Source organism: Procambarus clarkii, chromosome 60 (assembly GCF_040958095.1).
Source record: "Procambarus clarkii isolate CNS0578487 chromosome 60, FALCON_Pclarkii_2.0, whole genome shotgun sequence".
NCBI classification, from domain to species: Eukaryota; Metazoa; Arthropoda; class Malacostraca; order Decapoda; family Cambaridae; genus Procambarus; species Procambarus clarkii.
Window position 1 is genome coordinate 5,998,554 of NC_091209.1, and position 15,186 is coordinate 6,013,739.

Here is a 15,186-nt window from a genome sequence, read left to right on the forward strand (position 1 = left end):
GCAGGAATCACGGCATCAGCCAGAGAAAAACATCACAAAAATGGAGTTTGTTAAACGTGAAACTATTCTCACAAGCGTTTAAAACTTTAATAGCAATGTAGTTTAATGCCTAACACTTATTTGAAAGCTCTACTCTAGAAATAGGTTTGCTCTGTTGAATCCAATTTAAGTATTCAAATGCATGTTAGAGCAATGGAATTATGATAACTATTACTGAACCGAATTATAAGAGCACCAGGGTTCAGTTGCTCAATCTCAGTAAATTATTTTTACTGTACAAAGCTCATTACACCTACCATTTGTATATTAAAAGTTATTGAAGGCATTAGAAACTTTTAAACTATTCAACATGTACCTGTAATCAGATTATCAGCCATTAAAACAACCATTAAACAAGTGTTTTGGTGCCATGTGCAGAGACACTAGAGTTTCTTTTGAAAATAATGTTTCCAAGATTCTTCTCGATCCACCGATTCATCTCTTGCTCGAGCTCTGGCGAAAAGTGGTTCTTCCAGTCTCCAATTTCACCTGAGAAAAGTAAGCAATTGTCAAAACAAAGCACCAAACCCGGAAGGCTATGTAGCAACATCAAATGTGCAGAATAATCAGAGGGCGCCAAATATCACTAAGAATGCCAACACGAGAACAAGCACACAAGGCGAACAATATCAAAAGCATCCAATTCACCAAGAATTCTATCGAGAGACAAGCGACTGAAGGACGGTTGAAAAGCAAGACACGCTCGTCCTGGAAATCAGGACATTCAACAAGGATATGCACAACTGTAAGAGGGACAACGCAATTTAGACAATAAGGACCAGGGCAGCGCTCCATTAAGTGACCGTGGGTTAAGCGAGTATGGCCAACCGCAGCCGTGCCAAGGCAATTTCCCACCGCCGGTTACGGTGGTAGGAGAAAGGCCATGGGGACACTACGTTTGAGAGTACGCAGCTTGTTACTAACCACAGAGGACCAACAACCCTGCCAATGGGCAAGTATGGAGGAATGAATAACAGGATAAAAGTCTGAACAAGGAATACCTTTACGGGAGATGGGACAAGAACGGATAGCTTCCTCAGCAGCAGCATCCGCACGTTCATTGAAAGAAACGCCAATATGCCTGGGAACCCAGCAAAACTCTACCGATTTAAATTTACTAGAAATAAGAAACAGCCAATGTTGAATCTCGATGACCACCGGATGTACAGGATTAAAGGACCCTAGAGCCATGAGGGCACTACGAGAGTACTACATCCACAAAGGAGGAATGAGAATGAGAAAGCAAGAGCCGAAGAGCAGAGAGAATAGTTTAAAGTTCTGCCGTAAAGACACTAGCCTCTGAAGGGAGGAGACAAAAGTACAGTCAGGAAAAACATAATAGCCCACATCGTCCGCAGACTTAGACCCATCGGTGAAGATGGAAATAGAGTGGGAGTGCGAAGAAAAGTGTTCAAGGAAGAGGCTTTTTAGAATTGTAGGAGGGTAAAGGCTTTATGAATACAAGTCAAGGACATACAAAAAATGGGAAGGGAGACTCTCCACGGAGGTAGGGAAGGAACAATACGAGGAGAAACATTACAAATATGAACAGAAAGAATCCCATAAGCGAGATAACCAGACAAAGTGGGAGACGATGAAGAGGAACAGGAACTACAGGAGGAGGAAAAGTCAATGCACAACAGAGGCGAGAGGTAGGCTGTTGGAAGGACCGCGCAAGATAGCGAAGACAGTAGCGATCACGGCGGTCCTGAAGAGAGAAAGCCAGTGTCAACATACAAACCGAGGGCGGGAGTCTAACGAAAGGCACCAGAGCCGAGAGACAACCCAGTACGGTGCAAAGCATCAAGACTGCGAAGACTAGGAGAAGAAGCAGAAGAGTATGCAGGGCAACCATAATCGAGTTTAGACAGGACGAGAGGAGTGCAAATAGAGGAGCATGCGCCTATCCGCTCCCAAAGAAGTATGGGACAAAACCTTAAGGAGGTTAAGGGCCTAAGAGCATTCAACTTGGAGGTAAGAGATATGGGCTGACCAAGACAAACGAGTGTCAAAGACTAACCCCAAAAGCTTTGCGGAATCCCTGTACACAATGGGATGACCATAAAGCGACAAAGAGGGACGAAGAACGACATACTTCCGAGTAAAAGTCATAGCACAAGTCTTAGACGCAGAGAACTTTAAGCCATGATCGGTGGCCCAAGACGACACGGCATCAATCGCAAGTTGAAGCCGCTGTTGAAGGAGACTTGAATCATCACCGACAGCAAAGGGTAAGATCATCAACAGAGAGCAGAGAAGACGCCAGAAGGAAGAGGAAAGAAGACCGTTGAGGGCAACTATAAAAAGAGTAGTGCTCAGAACACTACTCTGGGGTGCACCCTCGTACTGCTGAAATGGGGCAGAGAGAGCAGTACCAAGCCGCACACGAAAGGAACGAAGAGAGGAAGCTCTGGAGGAAGAGAGGGAGGTTTCCCACAATGGCCAAAAGAATGAAGTTGAGACAGAATACGATACCGCCAGGTAGTGTCGTAAGCCTCTTCCAGGTCAAAAAGGACGGCAACAACGGAGGTCTTCGCTGCAAAAGCATTACAAATATAGACCAAGTTCACCAGGACATCCGTTGTGCTGCAGCACTTGGGAAAACCAAATTGAGAAGGGGAGAGATGGCGATAGTGTTCTAAGAACCACATCAAACGAACGTTAACCATACGTTCAAAGAGCTTGCAGACACCTTGTGAGGGCAATAGGGCGGAGGTCCTAGGGGGATGACCCGAGAGACCCCTGGTTTCCGAACAGGGAGGACAACAGCATTGAACCAGTCTTCAGGGACTTACGACAACTCCCAGACCCGATTGTACAGACTCGGTAAATACCGAGACGTGCATGGAGGGCGATGGCGAAGCATTTCATAACGAATGCCATTGGAGCCCGCTGCCGAAGAATCACAAAGGGCTAGGGCAGATTGAAGTTCATAGAGAGAAGGTATCGTTATAGGGAAGGTGAAGATAAGTACACAAATTTAAAGGAAGAGATTCAAGGAGAGGCTTACGAAGGAAGGATTGGGGTAGATGAGAAACCAGAACTAACAGAGGAGAAATGGGAACCCAGTTTGGTCGCAACCCACAACGGGTCCACCACAAGATCACCATGGAGGTGAAGGACCAGTGAGACATCGGGAACGAACTTACCCGCAATCTCGCAGATACGCTTCCAGACCAGTGGAAGAGGAGTTTCGGACGTGACGGAGGAGACATACGACTCGCAGCAAGTACGTTTAGCCACACAGATGGTCCTACGGGCCACCGCACTCGCCTTCCGAAACAAAAGAAAAGACTCAACCGTCTGGCAGCGGCGATGTCTCTTCCAGGCTGCACGCTTACAGCGGACAGCCCGAGCACAGTCCCATACTCCACCAGGGAACGCACTTCCGCGTTCCCCGAGAGGAAGAGCGAGGAATAGAGTGGAGGGCAGCGTCCAAGACAATGGCATGAAAAAGAAGGAGGGCGCAAGGGAGAGGCAGAACGGAGAGGTCGGAAATGGTAGCACGGAGAGTAATGAGGCGCCAGACAGCCTCTGCAAACCGCCACTTAGGGAAGGAGAGAGGAGGGCGAAAAGATAAAAGTGACAAGGATAGGAAAATGGTCCACTGCCATGGAGGTCATCAAGGACCCACCACCCGAAATCTAAGGAAACGGATGACGAGCACAAAAAGATCGAGAAAAGAAAGGGAGCGAGTCCGAGAGTCCAAATGAGTGGGCTCACCAGAATTAAGAGGGGACAGGGAAGAAGAGAGGATGAAGGGGTTGCCTCCTCGAACCTGGTGTTTTGTCAGCACATCACCCCAAAGGGCATGACAATTGAAATCACCCAGCAGGAGCACAGGCTCCGGCAAGGAGTCTAGGTGTTGTTTAAGATCAGTAAGAGAAAGTGGGACAGTGTGGGGGGGGGGGGGGGGGGAAATAAATGGAACAAACCACAAAGACATGGGCAGCAGAACAGTGGAGAGGCGAGGAAAAAAAGGGGATAAATGAGCGAATCAAGAGCTGAAAAATTATGGCCCTAGCTGTCGCTGGGGGAGGGGAGAGAAAAGAATAGCCACGGAAGCGACCAGGACGAGCACCAAGCATCTGCTCCTGGAGACAAAGGGGCGAAAACTGTGAAATGAGAAGTTGGAGGTCAAGGAAATTGGGCGTAAAATCCACAGATGGTCCATTGAAGAAAAGACATCAGCAAAGAGAGAGGGAGAGCAACAGAGAAAGAAGGAAAAGGTGAAGAAGAAACACAGCACGCTAAAAAAACAGTCTGGCTCAGGGTCAGCGAAGTCAGGGTTAGATGGCATGGGTAAACCGAGTAAAGAAGGATGAAAGAAGCAGGAGGACGGACCAGAGGTGGACGAGCAGGGTCTGGAGGAGAAGGAAAGGGGGGGGGGGGAGGCAGAAAGAAGGGAGCACACTTCAGCAAGGGCAGTAACCAAGATGGAACCGGGGTCTAAAGAAAGCCCCACAGTAGGAACAGGGGGCTCCTCCACCGAAGTGGGAGGGGAAGGAACGATAGAATCAGAGATAGGGGGTGAAGAAGAAAGCAAAGCTTTCTTACCGACAGGGGAGGAAGGAGAGGAGCCAGGTTTCCGCTTCTGACTCAAAGATACAGGTGTCCCAGCAGCAACGTATTGGGCAACAGACTCCACCGTCTCGATAAGAGAAGAGACAGAGCGATGGACGTCGGCCCACACAGTCAGGCGGCGTGGAGAGCCAAGAGAGGAGAAGGACGGGAAGGAGGACTAGAGGGGAGAGAAAATAGAAGACACAGGAGACGTGACAGACTGGGTAGAAAGAAGGGGAGCCCTAGACAGAACCAGGAGGGGAACCCTTCGGGACAGAACGGAGGGGGGGACCCTTCGGGACAGAATGGAGGGAAACAAGGGAGGTGGGCGTGTCTGGGTCTAAGGCTCGGAAACGGTTGCGAGACTGAGGAAGGCGGGAAGGACGAGAAGAGGAAGAGCGCACCATGCGAGCATAGGAGACACCAGCGAAAGAGGGAGACGATGAACTTTGCGCCGAGCCTCAGGAAAAGACAAATGGTCCCGGTGCTTCAAGCTGAGGACAGCCACCTCAAGTTTGTAATGAAGACACGCAAAGGAGAAGGTTATCTTTAGGTTATCTTGATGATTTCGGGGCTTTTTAGTGTCCCCGCGGCCCGGTCCTCGACCAGGCCTCCACCCCCAGGAAGCAGCCCGTAACAGCTGACTAACTCCCAGGTACCTATTTACTGCTAGGTAACAGGGGCATTCAGGGTGAAAGAAACTTTGCCCATTTGTTTCTGCCTCGTGCGGGAATCGAACCCGCGCCACAGGATTACGAGTCCTGCGCGCTATTCACCAGGCTACGAGGCCCCCCGAGGTCACCGCAGCAAGGTAGGGTGGGCCTCACCGCAATTCAGGCAGCGAGCCTGGGGAGAAGTGCACTCCAACTTAGAGTGACCCTCGCTTCCACACAGGGGACAGAGACAGGACTAGACCATTTGAGGGTACCATGCCCAAGCTTCCAGCACTTACTGCAGAGCCAAGGAGATGGAATATACTCCTGAATGGAGCACCTGGCACCAGCAAGAATGACAGAGGATGGAAGGGTCCTACCATCAAAAGGTAACCTTCACAACCCGAAGGGGCAGACGGCGATGACCACGAGGGTGATGAGTAAATGTATCCACCTGGAAGACAGAATGACACTGGGCCTCGAGGATATGCTTGATATCCTCGTGGCAGTCCTTGAGATCCCTAACACCGGTCGCAACATGGTGCGGGAAGAGAACAGTGCCAACACTGGCATTCAACCAAGCGTTCTTCGAGATCCGAACAGTGGTTTCGCCAAGGAAGGATAAGGCGGCCAAGCAAGTATCCGCATCCTGAGAAGGAGCAGCAACGACACGGGTACCAAGACGAGTGGGGTTTAAGGCGATTGAGGCATCCACGGAATCGATAAGATGCCTATGAAGAAAAATCTTTAGTAGTAGTTTAATCCAAAGGTTGGAGATCAAAGTACTTCGCCCGTGTAGCAGGACCAAACACAGCATGGAGCGAAGTAGGATGGGAAGGGAGCATACGAGAGCAGCCGTGGCGGGGACGGCGATGCGAACCTGTAGAGAGAGACGGGTCGAGAGGTGCAGTAGTCACAAGAAGAGTAGGAGCCGTGCAAGGGGACGAGACTGTCACCGCAGCAGGGTTGGGGATCGACCCAACCAGAGGAGGGAGGAGAGCAGGGGGGAAGAGTCCGGTCTGGGCCTAAACCGGGCCCTATAGCGGAGGCTACAGATCCCAGTCTTCCAGGACGGTCCGACTCGGGGGGCCTGGTCGCCCACCCTATGAGCCTGGTTAATAGTAGTGAAGTCGTCATCCATACAGCAAACCAATATATAAGGGATGGGACCCAGAACCAAGGGATACCACCTACCAGGGCAGCCAGGGAGGCCGACCACAGGCCAGTGCAGGAAGGGTGTGTCGTCCCCAGCGGTGCTCCCACTTTTCAACAGGGGAGTCCTATTACTTCGTTCATTCTCCCACACTGGTGCCAAGACCCCAGTCCCCCTTTCGCCCTAGCCTGGACACCCAACCATTCACTCAGGGCGGCCTCTCACAGGCGGCCCCTCCAGCGGGTGGTCCGATGGCTCACAAGGCCCCTACATGGTGCCCTTCACCACGTACACCACCCAAATGGGGGGCAGGAGAGGGGGCACAGGCAACCCACACCTGTCCCTGGGAGGTGTACGCGAGCCTCTCACCACAGCAAGGAGGCACCACGGAGGGTTTGGACAATAAAGAGCAGGGCTGTGCTCCATTAAGTGATCGAGTCAAGTGTGTATGACCAAAACGCAACCTCGCCAGAGCCGTTTCCCATCGCTGGTTACGGTGGTAGGACGACGGCCACGAGAAAACACTGCTCTTAAGAGTACGCAGTATGTTACCAGTAACAGAATACCAAGAATCCCGCCAATGGGTAAGGATGGAGGAATGATTAACTGGGAAAGTCTACCCAAGGAATACCTTTATGGGAGATGGGACAAGAGCGGACAGCTTCCCTAGCAGCAGCATCTGCATGCTCATTGAAAGACCCCAAAATGGCTGGGAACTCGGCAAAACTCAGACTGAAATTTACTGGAAAAAACATCAAATGCTAATTCTCAACGACCACTGGATGTACTAGATTAGAGGACCCGAGTTCCATGTGGACACTACGCGTCAACGAAAACTACAAAGGAAGATTGAGAACGAGAAAGCAGGAGACGAAGTGCAGAGAGAATAGCATAAAGTTCTGCCGAGACGATTCTAGTCTCCGGAGGTAGTGGACACAAACGTGCAGTCAGGAAAACGGTAGCCTACACCGTCCGCAGACTTAGACCCATCGGTGAAGCTGGAAACTGAGCAGGAATGTGAAAAGTGCTCAAGGAAAAGGCGTTTCAGAATCATAGGAGGGGTAAAAGCTTTAGTGATGCGAGTCAAGGGTGAACAAAACTTCCGAAGGGGGGGGGGGGACTCCACAGGGGCTAGAAAGGAACACAAGGAGAAATATTACCAAGACGAACTGTAAAAAGAATCCTGTAAGCGAGATAACTGGACAAAGAGGAAGGTGGGGAAGAGGAACAGGAACCACAGGAGGGGTAAAAGTTAAAGCATGGCCGAAGCGAGAGGAAGGATGTTGCAAGGACTGCGCAAGAGAATCCATACCCGAATAATTAAAGCCACTAGTAACTACAGTTTATACTTTATCGTATATCTTTACCAGTATATACTTTATCAGACAGTTGCGATTACGGCAGTCCTGGAGAGATAGGAAGCCAGTGTCAACATGCAAGCTGAGGGTGGGAGTCGAATGAAAGGCACCAGAGCTGAGGCGCAACCGAGTATGGTGGAAAGCATCAAGACGACGATGAGTAGGAGGAGAAGCTGACGAGTACGCAAAGCAACCATAAGAGTTTAGACAGGACGGGAAAGGAATGTAAAGTGAGGAAAATGCGCCTATTTGCTCCTCATGAAGTATGGGACAATACATGAAGGAGTGTAAGGGCCTTTAGAGAATTCAACTCTGAGGCATTAGATATGGGGCGACCAAGACAAACGAGTGTGAAAGATTAACCCCAAAAGCTTTGCGGAATCCTTGCCCACAAGGGAAACACCATTAATCGACAAAGAGGGATGAAGAACGACATCCCTCCGAGTAAGTGTCATAGCACAAGTCTTATATGTAGAGAACATGAACCCATGATCGGTGGCCCCAAGACGATACGGCATCAATCTCAAGTTGAAGCCGCCGTTGGAGAGGCGAATCATCACACCGACAGCAAAGGGCAAGATCTTCGACATAGAGAAGACGCCAGAAGGAAGCGAGGAAAGACCATTGAGGGCAATCAGAAAAAAGAAGTGCTCATAACGCTACCTTCGGGCACATCCTCTTATTGCTGGAAAGAGGCAGAGAGCGGTACCAAGCCTCACCTGAAAGGAACGACGAGAGAGAAAGCTTTTGAGAAAAAGGGAGATTACCACGAAGGCGAAAAAGAATGAAGTAGGAACAGAACATGATATCTCCGGATGGTGTCTTAATACTTCTCCAGGTCAAAAAGGACGGCAACAACGGAGGTCTTTGCAGCAAAAGCAGTGCTAATAGACCTCCAAGTTCACAAGGACATCTGTTGTACTGTGGCACTTGCGAAAACCAAATTGAGAAGAGAGGTGGTGATAGTGTTCTAAGAATCACATCAAACTAACGTTAGAAATACGTTTAAAGAGTTTGCAGGGAACACGAGAGGGCAATATGGCGGAAGTCTTTAGGGGATGTCCCAAGAGATCCTTTTTCCGAATAGGGAGGACAACGGCATCGAGCTAGTCCTCAGGGACTGACGACGACTCCGAGACCCGATTATACAGACTCCAAGTAAAAACAGAGACGAGCACGGAGGGACATTGCAAAGCATTTCATAATTGCCATCCGAGCCCGCAGCAGTAGAACTGCACAGGGCTATGGAAGACTGAAGCGCGTGCGTGCATGCGTACACGTACACACACACGTACACACACACACGTATGCACACGCGCGCACACACACACACACACACACACACACACACCCACCAGGGGGGGGGCCCCTCTTAGCCTGGTGGATAGCGCGCAGGACTCTTCATTCTGTGGCGCGGGTTCGATTCCCGCACGAGGCAGAAACAAATGAGCAAAGTTTCCTTCACCCTGAATGCCCCTGTTACCTAGCAGTAAATAGGTACCTGTGGCGTATGGAGAAAAATAGTAAACAGTTGATTGACAGTTTAGAGGCGGGCCGAAAGAGCAAAGCTCAACCCTTGCAAACAACTAGGTAATACACAGACAGAGACAAACACAGACACAGACAGAGAGACACAGGAAGGGCTCGTTATAGGGAAGTCTGAGAAGTGCAGAAATCTAAAGGAGTTTCAAAGACAGGTTTACGAAGAAGGAAAGATTAAGGAAGACGAGAACCAGAGCTAACTGAAGAAAAGTGAAAACCCAGTTCGGTCGCGACGTACAACGGGACCACCACAAGAGCACAACGGAGGTGAAGGACCGGCGAGACATCAGGAACGAACTTATTCGCTATCATGCCGATACATTTCCATATTAATAACAAAGGAGTTTCGGACGTAATGGTGGAAACAAGACATCCAACACTCTAGCTTACCTGTACGGATGGCACTATAGGCTATTGCACTCGCCTCCTGAAACAAAAGACGAGAATGGGCCGTCTGCCAGCGGCGGTCTCTCTTCCAGAGGACAGCTCGAGGCAGTCCACATTCCACCAAGGAACGCACTTCCGTGGTCACCGAGCGGAAGAGCGAGGAATAGAGCCGAGGGCTGCGTCGAAGAAGGCGTTATAAAAAAATATGGTGCAAGGGAGAAGCAGAATGGAGGTCAGAGAGAGTAGCACGGAGGGTAAATAGGTTCCAGTCTGCCTTGGCAAACTGCCACTTAGGAAGGGAAAGGAAGGTGAAGAGAAAAAGGCAACAAGGATGGAGAAATGGTCACTGCCATGGAGGTCATAAAACCCCCCACGTGAAATCCAAGTATAGAGACGAGTAGAGAAAGATGAAGACAGGAAAGGGTGCGAGTCTGAAACCAAATGAACGGGCTCATCAGAATTCAGAAAACAGGGAAGAAATGAGAATGAACGGTTCAAGAAGGCAACCCCGGGTGTTTGTCAGAGCATCACCCCAGAGGGTATGTCGACAATTGGAATCACCCAGCAGGAGCACAGGCTTCGGCAAGGAGTCCAGAAGGTATTTAAGATAGGGAAGAGAAAGCAGGCCATTGGGGAGATAAAGGGAGCTAACTGTGTACCATATAGGCACAATGACACGTGCAGCAGAACATTGGAGAGGCATCGGAAAAAGTAGGGGTACGAAGGGATCATCAGATTGAATCAAGAGAGCAGAAGAGGCACGGGCCCCAGCAATAGCTGGGGGAAGTGGGTAGAGAAAGGAATAGCCACAAGCGACCAGGACGAGCACCAAGCATCGGCTCCTGGAGACTGATACAAAGGGGGCAAAAACTGAAATTAGGAGTTCATTGAAATTGGCCTAATATCCACGAATATTCCATTGAAGAATAGACGGCGACAAGAAGAGAAAGGACAGTAACAGAAAACAATGAAGAAACAAAGATGAAAAAGGAACACAGCATGTTAAAGAAGCGCAGGATCAGCGAAGTCAGAGTTAGGGGGCATGGGTAAACCAAATACGGATGGAGAGAAGAGCAGGAGGACTGACCAGAGTCAGACGAGCAGGGTCCGAGGAGAAAACAACCGTGAGGGGCAGTCAAGGAAAACAGGAGGGGGGGGGGGGGGGCAAAAAACGGGGAATGCACCTCAACAAGGGCAGCAACATAGAGAATCAGGGGTTCCATAGCTGGGACAGGGGCCCGATCACCAAATATGGAATGGGATGGAGCGAGAGTGTCAAGAGGTGGAGGCGGAGAGGAGGAAGAATGCGATGCCTTCTTACCCGCTAGTGGAGGAGGAAGGAGATGAGCCAGGCTTTCACTTCTGACTCGAGGACAGGTGTTCCAGCAACAACGTACTGGGAGACAGACAACTGTCTTAACAGAAGATGAACGAGAGTTAAAAGATTGCTGGAGTGTGATGGACATCAGCCTGAATAGACAGGCGGCGTAGAGGGCCAAGAGGCGGGGGGGGGGGGGGGGGGGGGGAGATGGATGGGAAGAAGGATCTGGGAAAGAAGGGATAGAAAACATGGCAGACTGGGTAGGAAAGGGGGGAAAACTTCAGATGGAGAACCAGAAGGGGGGCTCTTTAGGGACAAAAAGGAACAGTGGAGGCGCCGGTGGCCATGTCCGGGTCCAAGACCTGCAAACGGTTGAGACTGACTAGGGTGGGAAGAACGAGGAGAGGTAGAACGCAACACGCAAGCATAGGATATGCCAGCGAAAGGGCCAAGATGGCGAACTTTGCGTCTTGCTTCAGGAAAAGTGAGACAATCCCGGTGTTTTAAGTTGAGGACGGCTTCAAGATAATAGTGCATACTCGAGCGGGAGAAGGTAGGGTGGGCCTCACTGCAATTCAGGCAGCGAGCCTGGGAGAACTTCGTGTCATCATCGTCCCCACATATGGGGTATATATTCACTATACATTTTAAGACACCGTGCCTGAACTTCCAGCACTTATTGCAAAGTCTAGGACAGGGAATGAACTCTCAGAGCATCTGGCACCAGCAAGAATTAGAGGGCAGAAGGGTCCTATCAAAAGGCAATTTACACAACTCTAAGGGGTTTAGGGCGACGACCACGAGGGGGTAGAGAGCGTATCCACCTTGAGGACAGAATGGCCTGGAGCTACGAGGATATGTTCAATATCCTCGGGTCAGTCTTTTAGGTCCCTAACACTAGTCGCAACATTGTGCAGAGGAGAAGTACCAACACTGACATTAACCAAGCGTTTTTGGAGACCTAAACAGAGGTCTTCCCAATGCAGGACAGTGCAGCTAAATGGGTAGCTGCATCCTTAGAAGGAGTAGCGACGATACGTATACTGAAACGGGTGGGGTTAAAGCAAGGCATCTACCGAATCAAGGGGGTTTTATGGAGGGAGAAATCAGGAGTAGAATCCACATGGTAGAGATCAAAGTATTTAGCCGTGTAGCATGACCAAACAAGGCGTGGTACGTAATAGTACGGGAAGGGATCGTGCGATTGCGGCTGTGCGGGGGACGGCGTTGAGAACCCCCAGGAGAGGAGGAGGAGGAGGGGGGGGGGGGGTAAAAGGCTCAGTAGTCACAATTTGAGACTGGGGACGATGGTCAACCTAGGGGACGATGGTCACCACTGGGGGGATTTGGACTCTACCCTACCACAGAGGGAAGGGAGGAGGAGTGGGGGGGGGGGGGGGGTTGATTAAACCGGTCTGGGCCCAATGTAGCGGTGGCTACAGAGTCCAGTCTTCCATTACAGACCTGGGGTGGGGGGGGGGCCCTTGGTCGCCCACCATATGAGCCTGGTAAGAGGTATCAGTATCCATATATCATGCATTTTAAAACGTCTGGGACCTGGAAACAAGGGATAACAGCTACCAGGGTAGCCAGGGAGGCCGAGCACAGAAGGGGTGCGCCGTCCACAGCAGTGCTCTCTCTTTTTAAGAGTCCTCCTGCTTCGTCCATTCTCCTACACTGGTGCAAAGTCCTCATTCTCCCTTTCGCCCCAGCCTGAAAACCCAGCCATCCACTTTGGGAAGCCACTCACGGGCGACCCCTCAGCCGGTGGTCACAAGACCCCCCCCATGTTTTCTTTTGCACGTACAACTCTAAGAGGGATAGGAAAGGAGGCGGGAGCAACCCTCGCTGGTACCCGAGAGGTGTACGCGAGCTCCCTCACCACAAGGAAACAACGGAGGGGGCGTTGATGCTCAATCATCGACAGGTAATCAGGGGCCCCACAAACCAGCCTGCTAGTCTAGGCAACATGTGGCAAACCATCCACCAGCATTACTGTCAAGCTGCAGTAGACTCCAAGATGCATCGAGCAATTTTATCATTCTATGCATTCAAAGTATTTTATTGGGATTGCGTATAGTTTGGTAGATGGCAGGTTAGGTGTTCAGGATTGTGTTTAAAACTTTTTAGTCAATACACTGAGGGGCATTAATAGTTACACGCTTCGAGCAGTTTAAAAGAAAAAAAGGTGCTGTGAGGAGAGTTCAAGCCTCAGAATGAATGTTTAGCCTTTTCTCCAAATTATCACACCGGCGTCATCAAAGGTCAAAGGTTTATTAATCCAACAAACTTTGTGAATTATGTTTACTCACGACTGATATTCTAGCTCATCTCAAACTGTCCTCTACAGAACCTCTGTTCAAATCTACTCCATAAATGCTTCGCTCGTGTACTTCAAATGAAAAACTTTCCAAAAATTATGAAATCCATTTGCCTAATTATACAAAGAATTATAGTTATGTAACTATAGGTCGTAGCCGAAACTAATTTATATATATGAAAACCTTTAATGCACTATGCTAAACGTTTATGAAGGACTTCGGGGTCGGCAGCCACCGAGTCTAGTCAGGATTGGTTGCCATATAAGCAAGTGATATGAAAGCTGGATTAACCATAATTTAACCATTATGATAATCATAATTTAATGATTTAACACGAGCAAACCCTTGCTCGGGCAACCGAGCAGGACCAATAAAACGTTAATTCTGCTCATTAAAAGCAATGAGACGGTGGTAAAGGTCCACCTCCGGCAGGTGATGGTACAACACCATCTAAATCTTGCTCACCCGAAGGTCAAGGCGAATGTGACTACCATCAAGGCGTTCAAGACCGACGGAAAGCCGAGGGCTTTACAACAATAGCCAGAGATGGTCCAGCAGCCACAGCAAGGCTGACCACAGGAGATGTCTTCCTGGAGTCCAAGACGAGCCAACTACGCAAATAGCAGTCTATACTTGAACTAGTTGAGAAAACCTATTTGTACCACTTAAGGAACAAAATCTCTAGCAGGCAGACTAATTTAACTATATATCTTGCCATTTGGTACAGAAGCCTGTGTATCAGTCAATTATTTTGTGTAATAATTTAAATGAAGTGATTCACCCCACGAACTGACGATAAAATTATCACAAACAAAAAATAAGTAATATTCTGCCTATAGAGATATGCAGGTTATACTTTCAAACCTTAACAGTACTCCTTAATACATGCACTGCCTAGGGCCGTGCATGTATTAAGAGGCTTTGATAACATAGCCTAGTGTTATGCCATGAAATTATAACACTAGAAAATATTCTTCACGTAGGTCGTCCTACTCACAGCTCCGGTGAAACAATCACAGTTGCCAATAACAAACCTCTGCCACAAGGGTACCTGTTGAGCTCACTTAGTGGTTATAAAAGTTGAGGTCCACCAGGGTACAGAGCAGAGCCTAACACATTTTAAGTGAATTTGCGTTCTTTCCTCAGGAAAGAAAATGTCACTCGCTCTTATTTGATGGAATTAGTCATGGTATGATCACATGAGGCATTAGAAATATCTTGATGGCAGTCCCTTATCTCACCGATTAAAAAAAAATCCAGTCGCTTCGATTATGTCAACATGGTTCTTTAGTTAAAGGAGATCTGCGCTTAACTCAGACAAGCCAAAACGTTCACAATACAAAAGCTCCAGCAACTATGTTAAGTATTACAGTCGACTTTACAATTAGATTCTTAACTATTTCCACACACCTTTCCTGAAGAATGCTCCTTCGCGCCTCTGGGCACCTTGGTGATAATTTGCAGCGTCTTTTTCACTTCGAGCTTTCATCGAGGAGAAAGAAGTGTGTTGGGCAACCTGGAGGAAGGAACCAATATTACTAACATTTTCAAATTCCCTCCCACTACCCATTCACACGGTGCCAGACACTTTAGTGGACAGCGCTCGCGACTATCCTAGGGAACTGGGATGGATCCCCGGTGATGGCAGAAACAAATGGGAAGTGTTTCTTTCACCCTGATGGCCCTGTTTACCTAGCAGTAAATAGTACGAGAGTTATACAGCTGCGACCGACCAATCTAAAATAATAAAAAACCTCGAGACAGACCGTCTGTCCGTGTTAAAAATTAAACCCGCACAACTAGAAACATTGGAATTGGTCACTTTAAAAACTAATTGATAGAGTAGGCA

General features: G+C 49.1%; 1 long non-coding RNA gene across 1 annotated transcript in view; it reads right to left on the bottom strand.

Annotated features, from left to right (window-relative positions):
- Positions 1 to 14,853, bottom strand: part of LOC138353873 (uncharacterized) — a 15,056-nt gene extending 203 nt beyond the window's left edge. Inside the window, exons 1-2 of the long non-coding RNA XR_011223292.1 lie at positions 14,748 to 14,853; positions 1 to 528 (exon numbers count right to left, since the gene is read on the bottom strand). The exon at positions 1 to 528 is cut by the window's left edge and continues 203 nt beyond it. This is a non-coding gene — a long non-coding RNA (uncharacterized lncRNA). The remainder of the gene's footprint in view (positions 529 to 14,747) is intronic.
- Positions 14,854 to 15,186: the final 333 nt, after the last annotated feature.